We start from the raw sequence: 15,793 nt of genomic DNA, 5'->3' as shown, positions 1-15,793 counted from the left end.
GAAACCCTCTCTTCATTGGAAATACTCCTGTGAGAATTAGCCAATGCACATTTTGTGGAAAAGCAGTCACTGGCCACAAGGAAACAAACCGCCTCTGAGTCCCCCCACTTCCTCTGTTGTGCGGGGAGCTTTCTTTTGCAAACCAGCGAAGCGCAGTGTTTCTATAATGCCACCTCCTCAGTTGTTCTCCCGCTGAGAGCAGTTCCTCCTGAGCTGACTTGTTTTTCAGGGTTAGGGATGCAGGCTGCTCCCTCTGTAACTGGTGGCTCTTTGTCATCAATGTCACATCAAGGCTTAAAACAAATCATTCGTGCCCCTTATTGTTAGCAAATAAGCATGTGTTTAATGTGCTTCCTAATGGTCTATCCTCAGCAGAAACACACTCAGACCACAGACACCCTTTTCATATTTCTTTTTTTTTTTTTTAATTTTATGGCCACTCACTGGGCTGGGCCAGGAATCAAACCTGAGCCTCCACAGCAACCCAGGGTGCACCACTCAGGTGCTTAACCCACTGCACCACAGTGGGAGCTCCTCGTGTTTCTTGGACTGACTTTTTCAAGAGATGGCTAAAAAGGTGGGTGCAGAAGCTTATGCAAAGCTCTGTACTTACTTTGTAATCAAGTCGGCTTGTTCTACAGCCAAGGAGGCATCCCAGAGGAGACACCTCTGCAGGAGAGCCATTTCCCGGTGGGTTGGTGGGCTCTCTGGGCTGCTTTACCACAGCTGCTGCCCTCTATCAGGGGCTCCTTCCCCCACTTCCCGATAACCTGGCTTGTTTTCTAGTTCCTAAACCTCCAATGGAGTGCCAAAAATTAGATACGTTAACAAAAGAATGTTAGAAACTATATTCCCATCACTACTGTCATACTGTGGCTCTGTGTTTCCTTCTAGATCTTGTCACTGGGCAAACATTTTTTTTTTGGTCTATTTAATCTATGTATGTGTACACGTTCATGTATTATTATTGTCATTATTATTATTCCTTTGACTTGACTTCTCTGCAAGATATGAAATAACTGGTAAGTTAGCATAGTCCTTTTGACATTTTAAAATCCAAAACCAGGAGTTCTGCTGGGGCCCAGCAGGTTCGCACACCAACTAGTATCCTTGAGGATGTGGGTTCTATCCCTAGCCTCGCTCAGTGGGTTAAGGATCCAGCGTTGCTGTGAGCTGCAGTATAGTCATAGATGTGGCTTGGATCTGGTTTTGCTGTGGCGTTGGCCAGCAGCTGTAGCTCCAATTCAGCCACTAGCCTGGAAACTTACATGTGCTACAGGTGCGGCCCTAAAAAGACAAATTAATTAATTAAGTAAAATTCCAAACCCATCCATTCTCATTACTGAATAATGAATACTCCCAAGAGAAATAGAGTTAGGTTCCAGTGTGCCTCTAGTTACAGCAGTTTTATCAACTGATGAAGCATAACCTTGTTTTATGTGTTTCTGTATAGAGACCCTTTATTTAATATGTATTGTTTATTTATTAACATTGAACTCAGAGTCAGCAGCACAGTCACCTGTGTCTGGATGAAGCTTGTCTAACATCGATTTTCTCTCTAAAGCATGTCACAGGCTTCTTGCACAGAGAACCACTAGGCAGCACCACATTTGAGAGCTATTTTCAACAGTAAAGTCACCACCAACAAGCACAAAATGTAAAAAATGCACAAATAGGAGTTCCCATCGTGGCTCAGCGGAAACAAATCTAACTAGCATCCATGAGGACACAGGTTCATTCCCTGGCCTCCTTAGTGGGTTAACCATCTGGCTTTGCTGTGAGCTGTGGTATAGGCCAGCAGCTACAGCTCTGATTCAACCCCTAGCCTGGGAACCTTCATATACCTCGGGTGCAGCCCTAAAAATACAAAGAAAAGAAAAAAATGCACAAAAATAATGCCAAAAAAAATATGGCACTAAAAGGGATACTTGTTCACAGTATGAGAGCTGAAGCAAGAAGGTATTTGCCTTGTGTGACCTCAGCTGGGAACATGTGTATCAGGCAGTCCCAATATTTCCCTGCTCTGCAAATGACTGTGAAAGTGCCATGAGTATAGATTTGGGGTGACAAATAAATTTTACTGAGTAAGAAAATTTACAAACATGGGATCCATGAGTAATAAGGATTGACTGTTGTGTTAAGACAGTATATTGTGAAGACAGGAGTTGTGTGGCCATTTTTTTTTTTTTTTGTCTTTTTAGGGCCGCACCATGGCATATGGACGTTCCTAGGCTAGGGGTCAAACTGGAGCTATAGCTGCTGGTGTACAGCACAGCCACAGCAACAAGGGACCTGAGCTGAGTCTGCAAGCTGCACCACAGATCACAGCAATGCCGGATCCTGAACCCACTGATCGAGGCCAGGGATGGAACCTGTGTCCTCGTGAATGCCAGTCAGATTCGTGTCCACTAAGCCACGATGGGAACTCCTGGGTGGCCATTCGTATTTCCCTTTGAAAATCATTTGTTGCTTTTCCCTAAAATGCTACCATGATGGCTGCCTCCCATCATGACAAATCATTTGCTTCTGAAGTGGTGGTTTCAGGAAAAGTTGGTGGGAACCCTCTATCTTGCCTCTAAGATCATCTTCAAAAGTGTAGGTCTGTTTGAGTGGAGTCTGCTTGGTTGGAGGTCAGAAGGTCTGGATCTGAGTGATGCTCCAGGCTTCTGTCTCCAGCAGCAGCCTGACCTTGAAGGCACACATTTCCTCATCTGTGAAAGGGGAGGTCCAGAATTCTTCCATTCGAAGATACTCATTCTCTCCCATTTTAACATATTTGAAACTGTGTGGTCTTTTTGTTTTACAATTGATAGTGTGTTGTGTTTTCACTGGCAGCGTGCTGCTTTCTCTCTGGGTGGTATATAAAATAAAGGTGCATATTCCACACTTTGGCATCTTGGAAATAATGAAATACAGGAATAATGGTACCTACCTTGTGGAATCTTGAGACTGGGCAAGGCTACAGTTTCATGGTTGTTGTAAAAAGATAAATAGTGTGTGAAAGGACCAGTACAGTGCAAAGCACTTGCAAATTAAGGAATTATTATCATAACTGGGAGTATTTTCTTGCCCCTGAAACGATCAGTCTTTTACTTTTGCAGTTTCCTGGGAAAGTTCATGAAAGTTGCACCACGGTTCCCTATGACTCTATATTTTTCATGCAATGGTTAGTAAAACAGATTAGTTTAGAGGGTCAGGAAGTGTTTTCATCATTGGAAATAGAGTCCCAAAAGAGTTAGGACTACAGCTTTGGAAAAAGCAAAACACAAGTTCCTTGGGGGCCAAAGTGGTCCTTCTTCTGTTCCTATGACGATGCAACTGTGAGGCCGCATGTAACCTGATGATGACTGGGATTCTCTGACTCGAACTGTGAGATTCTTTGCTAGGAAAATTGGATTTCTTCTCATAAAACTGCTTTTGCATATGTTCTGTTGCCTCTGTAGTAAAAAGAATGTGAAACAGTTGAGGAAATAATTTCATCCTAAATTGTTAATACAACCCAAGGTACTTCCACATAGGTCATCCAGAGTATTATTTTAATTGCTCTTTTGGAGGCAGGGGGAAGGTTACCTATTGCCTGTGTATAAGAAAAAGTTTAGAACACCTTCATGTGGGAGTTCCCACTGTGGCTCGGTGGTAATGAACCTGACTAGTATCCACAAGGATGCAGGTTCCATCCCTGGCCTCACTCATTGAGTTAAGGATCCAGCATTGCAGTGAGCTGTGGTGTAGGTAGCAGACGCGGCTCGGATCTGGTGTTGCTGTGGTGTAATCCAGATACAGCTCTGATTCAATCCCTAGCCTGGGACCTTCCATGTGCCACACCAAAAAAAAAAAAAAAAAAAAGCAAAAAGGAAGAAAGAACACCTTCACATCAAACAGATGTTTTAAACTACAGAGCTTGGCCATGTTTCCTTATACATGTTTGTTTGTTCCTTGATATAAAGAAACAATATAAATCCAAGACATTTCTCTGGATTGTCTAAATAGGGACATATGGTAGGATTGGCTAATTGCATGTATAGGGCTGAATGCCTGCTGAGGGTTTGCTCCCTGTGAGCAAAATATGGAGGTTGCTGTGTTTTCTGTCCTATTGCCAAATTATTATCAAAGTGAATATAAATGGAAGAGAGTAGAAAACCAGGATTCACTGAGCCATTTTTATTTATTTTTATTTTTTTTGTCTTTTGTCTTTTTAGGGCCATACCGGCAGCATATGGAGGTTCCCAGGCTAGGGGTCAAATTGGAGCTGTTGCTGCCGACCTACACCACAGCTCACGGCAATGCTGGTTCCTTAGCCCACTGAGTGAGGCCAGGGATCGAACCTGCAACCTCATGGTTCCTAGTCGGATTCATTTCCGTTGCGCCATGACGTGAACTCCACATTGAGCCATTTTTAAAGGCTGTTTTGTTAGGAGTTTGTGTATAACTGTTCAATACACTTGAATGTGAGCATCATCCTTTCCACGTTTCCATTATCAAAATCTGTCACTTGAAGGGGAAATGATTTGTGGAGGTCAAAAGAGTAAAGAACAGAATCAGGGGTTCCCATTCTGGTTCAACAGATTACAAACTCAACTTGTATCCGTGAGGATGCAGGTTCGATCCCTGGCCTTGCTCAGTGGGTTAAGGATCCAGTGTTGCTGTGAGCTGGGGTGCAGGTCAAAGATGCAACTTGGATCCCATGTTGCTATGGCTGCAGTGTAGCCCAGCAGCTGCAGCTCCCACTCAACCCCTAGCCTGGGAACATCCATATGCTGCAGGTATGGCCCTAAAAAGAAAAAAAAAAAAATTCATCTTAACACCCAAGTCCTGTCTCAAAGCCCTGCTTATTCTGTTCTAAAGGGCAAAACAGCTGACCAGTGTCCCCAAGATGTGGTTACCTTTGCTCTGCCATCCACTTTCCTACCACCTTCTTTGAGGGAATTGCAGACCTGGCTACTTCATTCACCTCTTCTTACCACAGTGACGCACAGAAGCAGGTGCTTGCTAATTGTTTTGAGACAATGAATTTTGTTTTCTTTCAAGCCTGGCAAGGATACATCCCTTTTGTCCCCCACTCTTGCCTTTAAAACAAAAACCAAAAACCAGAAACACAGACAGACAGAGAAAGTAATAGACATGCAGTCTCAAAGAGATTCCTCTTCGATTTACATTCTGAATAGCAGGTATTATCCTCCAAGGTTAATACTTTTGGAGAACTGGCCCAAAGATGACCATCCCCTTGTCTTAAATGCAGTGCAAGAACACAGATTTTAATTGACCTTCCCAGGGTCACACAGGAATTAGCAGTGGAGCCAGAAGTGGGGCCCAGTGTTCTAATTCCCTTTCATTGGCCATATCAGCCCACACTGCTGTTTTATATACACTCCGTAAATATTTACAGCCTTAAATATCTTCCCCCTCGCAGTTAGGACTAGATGTGCTTTTATATACGTGCATGTGCTTGCAAAACAGATGTGAGAAATGTAAACTTGAATTCAATAGACACAACACTCCCAATGGTAAAAATACGAGGCTGGAACCCAGGAGACCCAAGATTCAAAACGATGACTTCGTCTTTTTCCATCTCTCGGTTGTTCTTTGTTCAGAACAGAGTACACCTCTGGCTAGGAGCCCTAAAATCTGCACCCACCTAGACATGCAGTAGTGAAAAAGGATAAGGCAAGGGTTCACTGTGTTATAATCTTCCCAAGCTCATGATGCCCTAAAACATTCTATGTTGGAATACGTACAAAATTCCCATTATAAGATGGCTGGGGGAGTTCCCATCATGGCGCAGTGGTTAACGAATCCAACTGGGAACCATGAGGTTGCGGGTTCGATCTCTGGCCTTGCTCAGTGGGTTAAGGATCTGGCGTTGCTGTGAGCTGTGGTGTTGGTTGCAGACGCGGCTCAGATCCTGCGTTGCTGTGGCTCTGGCGTAGGCTGGTGGCTGCGGCTCCAATTAGACCCCTAGCCTGGGAATCTCCATATGCCATGGGAGCGGCCCCAGAAAAAGGCAAAAAGACAAAAAAAAAAAAAAAAGAGATGGCTGGGTTTTAGAATATTGATCAAATTGTGTCCCTACTTCCCAATAGACATTTTTTTATATTAAATCATGTATCACTTACACTAAGATATTGGTTCTACTTCTTTATAACAGTATTGAAAGACAGTTGACCCTTCAAAATGTAGGGGTTGGGGCACTGATCCTAACTGAAGTTGAAGATCCACATATAACTTATAGTCAGCCTCAGTATCCACAGTTCCTCCTTATATTCAATGCACCTTCACAGAGTCAACCAACGTCCGGTTGGGTAGCACTGTATTTACTATTGACGAAAATGGCATGAAAGTGGAGCCGCACTGTTCAAACTCGTGTTCTTCCAGGGTCAGTTGCAATTGCAGTGTGTTAACACAGAATGGACTCATTCTGTTCTAATCACATGTATTTTCAAATATAAGACGCTTGAGAAAGGAGAACATCTGTCTAAATGGAAGTTATATTTTGTAACTTCGATTCTTGTCAGCTGTGTCATGAGTTATGTGATATAACCTCAAGTCAATGGAAAGAAAGAGACATTTCACTGGCTCCAAAACTAAGAGGTCCAGAGCAGGGCATCTGGCTCCAATGATGTCAGCATTCGCTTCTCTCTTCATATCTGGCCTCCGCACATCTCTTCTGCCTCTGAGAGTACTGGTAGCATCCTATCCACCCCCACACGCTGTGGCAGGAAAGATGGATGGCAGACCTCATCTCATTATTTGTCTTCCAAAAGGTGGAGGGTACCACCCTTCTCCCTCTCATTCTAAAATGCTGGAGAAGGATTCTGATTGACTTGATGAACCAGCCACCCCTCGGATCAATGCCTCTGACCAGAGGGAAGTGGACTATGTTTAGCCGAGGCTGGGGCACATGCCCACCTTTCCTGCAGGGGTGGGGTGAGTTGCTTGGACAATAAGACACCATGATCAGGAGTTCGCGTTGTGGCACAGTGGTTAATGAATCCGACTAGGAACCATGAGGTTGCGAGTTGGATCCCTGCCCTTGCTCAGTGGGTTAAGGATCCGGCGTTCCCGTGAGCTGTGGTGTAGGTCGCAGACTCGGCTTGGATCCTGTGTTGCTGTGGCTCTGGCGTAGGCTGGCAGCTACAGCTCCGGTTAGACCCCTAGCCTGGGAACCTCCATATGCTGTGGGAACGGCCCAAGAAATGGCAAAAAAAGACAAAAAAAAAAAAGACACCATGATCACAGCCCCCTCAGGACATGGGAGTGGAGAGTGGAGACAGAGCTCCCCAACGGAAAGGAGTGCCAAAGCCAGAGGGGAAGAAAAGGAGCTGAGCAGGCACAAATTCTAATCAGCTCAGGCTACTCCATTGGGCTTATGATAATAATAATTATTATTATAACAATCCACTTGAGCAGCTGGCATTGGGTACGTAAGGCTAATGTAACTTTCAAATTTCCCACCCTCTTCTGTGAAAAGTATTATCATGAAAGACATGACTTACCATAAACTCCAGGCCCTGGGGACTCAAATTGCAAGGATTTCATGTTATTAACAAAAGATTATTAGTAACAAATGGTTACTCATCAGTTTCTACACAGGGTCAGTGGTTCTCAATATTTTACAAATTCTAGAAGGTCCTTTGTAACACACCTGGCACACATTTTGCTATGGAGCCTTTCTGGTGATGGAGAAACTAGGCCCTAAAGGAGGTTATGCAAGCTCCCCAAAGTCCCACGACTAGTTGCTAGACTGAGCCAGTAAACTCTTGTCTCAAGTCCTGACTGTGGGGATCAGCTCCCTTCTGCTCTACTCTTTAGCCTAGAAGGTGAAGATTGATGTTGATGAGTGCTCTTATGTCAAGTGCTAATATAATTGGTTTTTAATGACTTTATTTTTATCTTGCGAGGAAAATAGCATATCCTTTCCTGGCTAAACACTGTCTCAGAAAGGAGTTCCCATCATGGCACAGTGGAAACGATTTCAACTGAGAACCATGAGGTTGCAGGTTCAACCCCTGGCCTCATTCAGTGGGTTAAGGATCCGGTATTGCCGTGCTGTGTGTACAGGTCACAGACACGGCTCAGATCTGGTGTTGCTGTGGCTGTGGTGTAGGCCAGCAGCTATTGCTCCAATTCGACTCTTAGCCTGGGAACCTCCATATGCCGTGGATGCAGCCCTAAAAAGACGAAAGACAAAACAAAAAAACAAACAAACAAAAAAAACGAAAAACACTGTCTCAGAAAAAAAGCCACAAACCAGCCCTCTGAGTCCTGTTTATAAAACCAAATCCAACCTAATTCTGCTCGGCTGGCAAAAACTGATAAGCTCATTGCGGTTTCTCTGGTCATGGCCCACAGAATGAGGATCTGTATTTCTGGGTATTACTATGTGTCTTTCTTAGTTTACCATGGCTGGAGGAAATAAAAAGCACTACGAAAATGAGATGAGGGCATTCCTGTCATGGCTCAGTGGTAACGAACCTGATTAGTATCCATGAGGTTGCAGGTTCGAGCCCTGGCCTCGCTCAGTGGGTTAAGGATCCAGTGTTGCCGTGAGCTGTGGTGTAAGTCACAGATGTGGCTTGGATCCGGCGTTGGTGTGGCCGTGGTGTAGGCTGGCAGCTGCAGCTCCAATTCAACCCCTAGCCTGAGAGCTTCCAGATGCCACGAGTGCAGCCCTAAAAAAAAAAAAAAAAAAAGAGAGAGAGAGAGATGAGAAACCCTGGGAAATGGAAATAATAAAAGGAATATGTAAAAGGGAAGAAAGAGAATGGAAAGCCTAAGACAATCTTTGGTCCCCAGAGGGCAGGGAGACCAAAGAGAATAGCAGAGAACTAGGTTTGGAGGGAGGTGGCAGGGAAGTCTCAGGAGGCAAGGGAAGCTGACATAACCAGATCTCTACTACGTGCGCGCACATTCACATCCATCCTCTTGTTGCTTTTAATGTCACCATCACAACACCCTTTCAAGCAATGTGGGGCCCTCCTGCATTGCACAGAGAAGGAAACAGAGGATCACAGCATCCAAGGAACTTGACGGACTCATGCAATTAAGAAGTGATGACATTGGGGGCATTTCCATCGTGGCTCAGTGGTTAACGAGCCTGACTAGCATCCATGAGGACATGGGTTCCATCCCTGGCCTCTCTCAGTGGGTTGAGGATCCGACGTTGCCGTGAACTGTGGTGTAGATCGCAGATGTGGCTCGGATCCTGCATGGCTGTGGCTGTGATGTGGGCCAGCCACTATAGCTCCCATTCAACCCCTAGCCTGGGAACCTCCATATGCCTCTGGTGTGGCCCTAAAAAGATAAAGGCAAAAAAAAAAAAAAGTGATGGCATTGGGGCTGAACCTGGACCTCTCTGACTCCCAAGTTCCTATTCTTCCTGCCCCACCCTCACCATCACTCATACTTTCTGATCACTGCTTAAGATGGGTTATCTAGAAGCAGAGCCCGAGACAAGGATTCTTGTGCAAAGGATTTCTTAAGGAAGAAGGAGAAGGGGAGTGAGGGAAGTCAGATGAGTGAGGGCAGGAGAATTGTAAGCAAGGATTTGGCCGCAATTACTCTAGCTTTACCGTGATCTGACAGAGCACACAGATTGCCCTGCAATTGATCCCATCTTGAGGCAAGGGAGTCAAGACTTCAGCTCCCCTGCTACTCAGTCATTGTCTGTGGGCTGTCTCTCCTGGCCAGGATGGAGAGAAATGGGGGGGGTGACATCTCAGGGGAGTGACTATTTAGCAGAAGGCAGCTCTCTGGGAACAGGAGGCATCTGTAAGCCACTAGCAGCCAGCTCTTAGCAACTAGAGGATCGGATGCACCAGCCCAGTAAAGGCGATCTGTGCAAGACACGAGCAAGCATCCGCTCTGCACTCTGCTACCCACCTCTTACTGTTTGAGAGACAGGGGCCCTGAAGAAGAGGAACCACTGTGTCAGTGGTCACTGAAGACCTGCTCTGAGTCCTGATATCAGTCCCAAAGATCTGGCCACCGTAGCAGCCAAACTGCCAGTAGCAGACCTCACCAGGGCACCTCATCTGTGATAATGTAACCCCAGATCTGCCCCCCAAACTACCCTGCTTCCCTCAGTGGTCCACCCGCCTCCCTTCCCAGGTCAAGACTCAATGGATTTGGAGTTCCTATTGTGGCTCAGCGGGTTACAAAACCAACTAGTATCCATGAGGATGTGGGTTCCATCCCTGGCCTTGCGTAGTGGGTTAAGGATCTGGCGTTGCCATGAGCTGTGGTGCAGGTCCCATTTGTGGCTCAGATCCTGCATGGCTGTGCCTGTGGCATAGGCCAGCAGCTGTAGCTCCAATTCAGCAATTCAGTCCCTAGCCTGGGAACTTTCACATGCCACAGGTGCAGTACTAAAAACACCCCCCCCCCCAAAAAAAAGAACTAGGATCTTTGAAGATACCCAATGGCCAGTCTCAATTATTTTTCCACTTTCCTATTTAGCATCAACTCTTTCTCCACTCTTCCTTCCTTGCTTTCCTCCAGCAGATTTTATTTTAAAATGTCAAATACAGGATAACTGTAGCATCTCACATAGCCAAGGCATCTCTAGGATTTTAAAAAATATATATACCAATGCCCAGGCTTTCTCCACCTCCAAGGAGTTCTGAATCAATTCACCTGAGATTTAAGTCCCAGAGCGATTTCATTGAAGCCAGGATTGCAAATCACTGTCCCAGGCCTACCTCGGTCACTTGGGGCCCATATAGAAAATCACTGGGGCATCAAAAAAATACCCACACTCTGGTCCCTTCCCCAAGAAGTTCTGATTTGATTGGTTTGAAGTGGGGGGTCCAACATCAGGGGTTTTTAAAGCTCGCCAGATGCCTCAGGGCGGGGTTTGAATTGTGGCATGAGGAAGCATGCCAGAACAGGGAGGTTTGGCACTATGTTGGCATCAGAGGTCTAATGAAAAGAAAAGAGGTCTCTGTGGACAGTAGCAGCAGAGGTGAAAGAAAAGCCTTCACTTTCATTTTGGCAGCTAACAGCCCATTTTGATAACATTTCCTATCAAGTCTAAAGAAAAACTAGATTTCCAGGGATCTTTGTGTTTCTTCAGATCTTCCTGTTGGAAAGCTTTCTGTTAATGTTTTTCTTCTTTTTCTTTTTTGGCCACCCTGCGGCACATGGAGTTCCCAGGCCAGGGATCAGATCTGAGCTGCATTTGTGACCTAAGCTGCAGCTGTGGCAATGCCAGATTCTTAACCCACGGTGCCAGGCCCAGGATCAAACATGAATTCCAGCACTCCCCAGACACCAGTGGTAACTCCTCTATTGGTGTTTTTTGTTGTTGTTGGTTTGTTTGTTTGTTTGTTAGGGCCACACCCTTGGCGTATGTAGGTTCCCAGGCTAGGGGTCAAACTGGAGCTACAGCTGCCGGCCTACACCACAGTCACAGCAACATGGAATCCAAGCCGTGTCTGCTACCTACACCACAGCTCACGGCAACACTGGATCCTTAACCCATTCAGCAAGGCCAGGGATTGAACCTGCATCCTCATGGCTACTAGTCAGATTCGTTTCCACTGAGCCACAACGGGAATTCCTATTAGTGTTTTCTCTTGGAGGTCTGAAAGGAGGAGCGTCCCAAAAATGCAGGAGGAGAAGGGAATTATTATACCTGAGATTAAACCCAGAGTTAATTTACCCAATTAAGACAGTTCAGACTCCTGTATTATCTCATCTGACTCCTGAGCCTTCATCCCCACTGGGTATACAGATCCCATAAAAAAACAGCCATTGGGTACAGAAATTCTTCTGAAGTGGCTGCATCCCTCATATTCAGGGCTCTCTGCCCACACTCTTTCCCCATCTCTCTCTCTCTCTCTCTCTCACACACACACACACACACACACACACACACCCTGCACTTTGACCCAATCCCTAGGGTACGCTCTATGCATCTAGTTCAAAGGGCCCTCCTGCAAAGTTCTCATTTAGTTTCCCTCATTGGCTCACCTGGACGGGCTTGCTCGAACTGCCCTCTGTAGCCAGGTGGGCCCTGACCCGCCCCTGTGGGCTCATGCCCTGTCCTGATTCACACTTCACACTTCTAAAAGCTGACACAGTTGGTTCTCTGTATTCCCAGTAGCTATAATCTTTAACGTCACTGCAGGAGTTCCCATTGTGGCTCAGAGGGTTAAAGACCCGATGTTGTCTCTGTGAGGATGTATGTTCAAGACCTGACCTTGCTCAGTGGATTATGGATCCAGCATTGCCTCAGGTGGCGGCATACGTTACAGATGCGGTACAGATCTGGTGTTGCCATGGCTGTGGTGTAGGCCTCAGTCTCAGCTCTGATTCAATCCCTGGTCCAGGAATTTCCATATGTTGCAGGTGCAGTCTCAAAAGGAAAAAAAATAAAGTCACTTCAAACACTGAATTAGCAAATACTGAACCCTGCTCCTAGGAGAAATAGATTTAGCTTCCTGCAAGCTTCTGAACACATTCTCAGCAAACAATCAATATATCAATTTGTTTTATATGTATTTCTGTTTACAGACACCTTTTTTTTTTTGTCTTTTTAGGGCTGCACCTAAGGCATATGGAGGTTCCCAGGCTAGGGGTCTAGCTGTTGGATCCAAGCCACATCTGTGACCTACAGCACAGCTCACGGCAACACCAGATCCTTCACTCACTGAGTGAGGCCAGGGGTCGAACCCACAATCTCATGGTTCCTAGTCGGATTCGTTTCTGCTGCGCCATGACAGGAACTCCTACAGATACCTTATTCTGTGTGTATTATTGATTCATTAACATGGAACTCATGACCAACGGCACCATAACTCAAGCCTGAACAAAGCTTATCTAACACACCTATGTCCTCTGCAAGGCACATCACAGCCCGTTGTACTTATGAGTGTGCTTCAGCACTCTGCTTGGGACCATACTGAGTAGTTTGCAATCACCAGTGTAAAGCACAAAAATGCCAAAAAAAAAAAGTGTCATGAAATAGAACATGAAAAGAACACTTGTTTACAGTATGAGAGCAGATGAAAGAAGCAGCGGTGTCTGAGTGTGTCCATGGATGAATGGCTGTGTTGGGGTTATAAATAACAAGAAGAATCCACAAATAATGAGGATCAATTGTGTAAGCATCCTGTCCTGAGTGACAAGATGTTTTGATACCTTGCTATTAATTTAAAAGCCTATGTTTTAAGCAAGAGTGCTTGCAAAATGATCGAGCTCAGGTAAAGAGAAAACCCACACAGTGCTATTATCCTTCTTTTTTTAACCAAGGAATTATTTTTTATGGGAAAAGGTTCATATTTCCAAAGATTATTGAAGGTGTGTTCCCCCTCAACCAATGAAACATAGTAGGAAAAATATCAGTATTGGTACATTGCGCAGATTTTGGCTTTTCACTGGAACAGTGTTTTGTAATAATGAGAAAAATAGCTTTGTAGGCTTTCTTGTGAATACACAGAGAGGATTCTTTTTTTTAATCTTTTTTCAAAATGGTATCATTCATTTAAAAAACCAGACCAGAGAGTTCCCATTGTGGCACAGCAGAAACGAATTGGATTAGTATCCATGAGGAGGCAGATTCAAGCATCCTGGCTCAGTGTGTGTAGTATCTGGCGTTTCCGTGAGCTGTGGTATAGGTTGCAGCTCAGATCTTGCATTGCTGTGGCTGTGGTGCAAGCCAGCCACTACAGCTCTGATTAGACCCCTAGCCTGAGAATTTCCATATGCCATTCATGCCTCTAAAAAGCAAAACAAACAAACAAACTAGACCAAAGTGTGTGTGTTAATGGAAAACAAAACAAAAGAGTCCAGCCAGCCAGAGGTGTTGGCCTGAGTGTTGACCAGCTGAGATCTGCTGGGAGGAGGTACAGATGAGCCACAACCACCCTGATCACCCCGAAGATTGGTCAGACTTGGAGAGTAGGTGTCTTTTTTCCCATCTCCCAGGTCTGAACTTGTCCATGACCTCTGATGGAGTTCTGTTGCAAAGGGCTTTGCTGCTGGTTTGCACGCTTGGGCTGGGCTTTGGTCTGTGTGCAGATAAGCCGTCTGGAAGGCACACTGCATCTATTACAACTCTGCCTTTCCAGGTTGGGAGTGAAGCCATGCTTTGGTACCTGAAATGATGGGCCAACACAGGCCAGAAGGAGCCAGAGGTCTTAGCACCAAAACTCTGCTCCTTTACTCGAGGCAGCATGAGCTCGGTCTGTTTCTTGGTGGTGAGAACCTTATAGCCATTATTCTGGAAGTCTTGTAGCTTCCAGTCCTGTTTTGTGTGTGGGTGTCTGGAGGCAAGGAGGAGGGGACCACCCCTCCCCTCCCATCTCATGGAGGCCCCTCATCCACCCAAACCAACAGTCTAAACCTGCATGCTTGCCATGTGGACCTAGCTTCAAGAAGTCTGTACCTGCCTCATCTTCCAACCACTAGGCTGCCTCCAAGCTTTGCCTAATGGAAATCCTGGAGATGCTTCTGTACCTAGTAAGTTAATTTTCACTCCCTCTTGAAACGGTGACGGGGCGTTAAAGAAAAACATCTTCAAGTTGGAGGGTCGTGAACTGACACCCATGGTCTTATTTTGGTTGCTTCCTAAATGCAGTTTCCCTGAGAGCCTCATGAAGTCAGAATTAGGTAAATACCAGGTCCTCTTGACCCAGAGCTGAGCTCTCCCATTGAGCCGCCGTGCTGGAATCCTTCCAAGGCAAGAGCAGGAGGACTGGCTACTGGGGCAGGAGTGGATGGGTGCAGACTCCTTAAAGACACTTCCAGACCCTTCAGAGAGGCAGCAATGGCAGTGGAGGCTTTAAGAGGTTCTGGGTAAGGAGTTCCTGTCGTTGTGCAGCAAAACTGAATCCAACTAAGAGCCATGAGGTTTCGGGTTCAATCCCTGGCCTCACTCAGTGGGTTAAGGATCCGGTGCTGCCATGAGCTGTGGTGTGGGTCGCAGATGTGGCTCGGATCTGGCGTTGCTGTGGCTCTGGCGTAGGCCAGCGGCTGCAGCTCCGATTAGACCCCTAGCTTGGGAACCTCCATACACTGCAGGTGTGGCCCTAAAAAGACCAAAAAAAAAAAAAAAAAAGGAGGTTCTGGGTCAGCTAAGAACACTGAATTTTTTTTTTAATATTTTAATTTTTTATTCTTAAATTTTTTAACAAATTTATATTTCATACAATTTTTAAAGGTCACTTTTCCACTTGCAGTTATGATAAGATATTGTCTATAACCCCCATCCTCAGAGCATATCTTACACACAATAGTTTGTACCTCCCACTCCCCCAACCCCCATGCGCCCCCCCACCACCACCACCCTGGTAACCACTAGTTTGTTCTCTGTTATCTGTGAGTTCGCTTCTTTTTTTTTTTCTTTCTGTCTTTTTGCTATTTCTTAGGCTGCTCCCGCGGCATATGGAGATTCCCAGGCTAGAGGGTCTAATTAGAGCCGTAGCCACCGGCCTACGCCAGAGCCACAGCAACGCGGGATCCGAGCCGCGTCTGCGACCTACACCACAGCTCATGGCAGCACCGGATCGTTAACCCACTGAGCAAGGGCAGGGACGGAACTCGCAACCTCATGGTTCCTAGTCGGATTCGTTAACCACTGCGCCATGACAGGAACTCCTGCTTCTTTTTATATTCAGTAGTTTGTTGTAGTTTTTAGACGTCACGTATATGTGATATCATTCATATCGGTCTTTCTCTGACTTATTTCACTGAGCATCATGCCCTCTGCGTCCATCCATGCGGCTCAGAGCATTTCATTTGAGCAGATTATGCCATCCATCTGCAGAGATGTGCCAACTCAATACGACTGACT

General features: G+C 45.7%; 1 protein-coding gene across 3 annotated transcripts in view; it reads left to right on the top strand.

The window, feature by feature from the left end:
- Positions 1-15,793, top strand: part of LNX1 (ligand of numb-protein X 1) — a 211,069-nt gene that overhangs the window by 18,741 nt on the left and 176,535 nt on the right. The gene's annotated exons all lie outside the window — the stretch shown is intronic.

The sequence above is a fragment of the Phacochoerus africanus genome, chromosome 10, assembly GCF_016906955.1.
Source record: "Phacochoerus africanus isolate WHEZ1 chromosome 10, ROS_Pafr_v1, whole genome shotgun sequence".
NCBI lineage: Eukaryota > Metazoa > Chordata > Mammalia > Artiodactyla > Suidae > Phacochoerus > Phacochoerus africanus.
The sequence above is the reverse complement of the archived record's forward strand: the minus strand, read 5'-3'. Positions and strand labels throughout refer to the sequence as shown.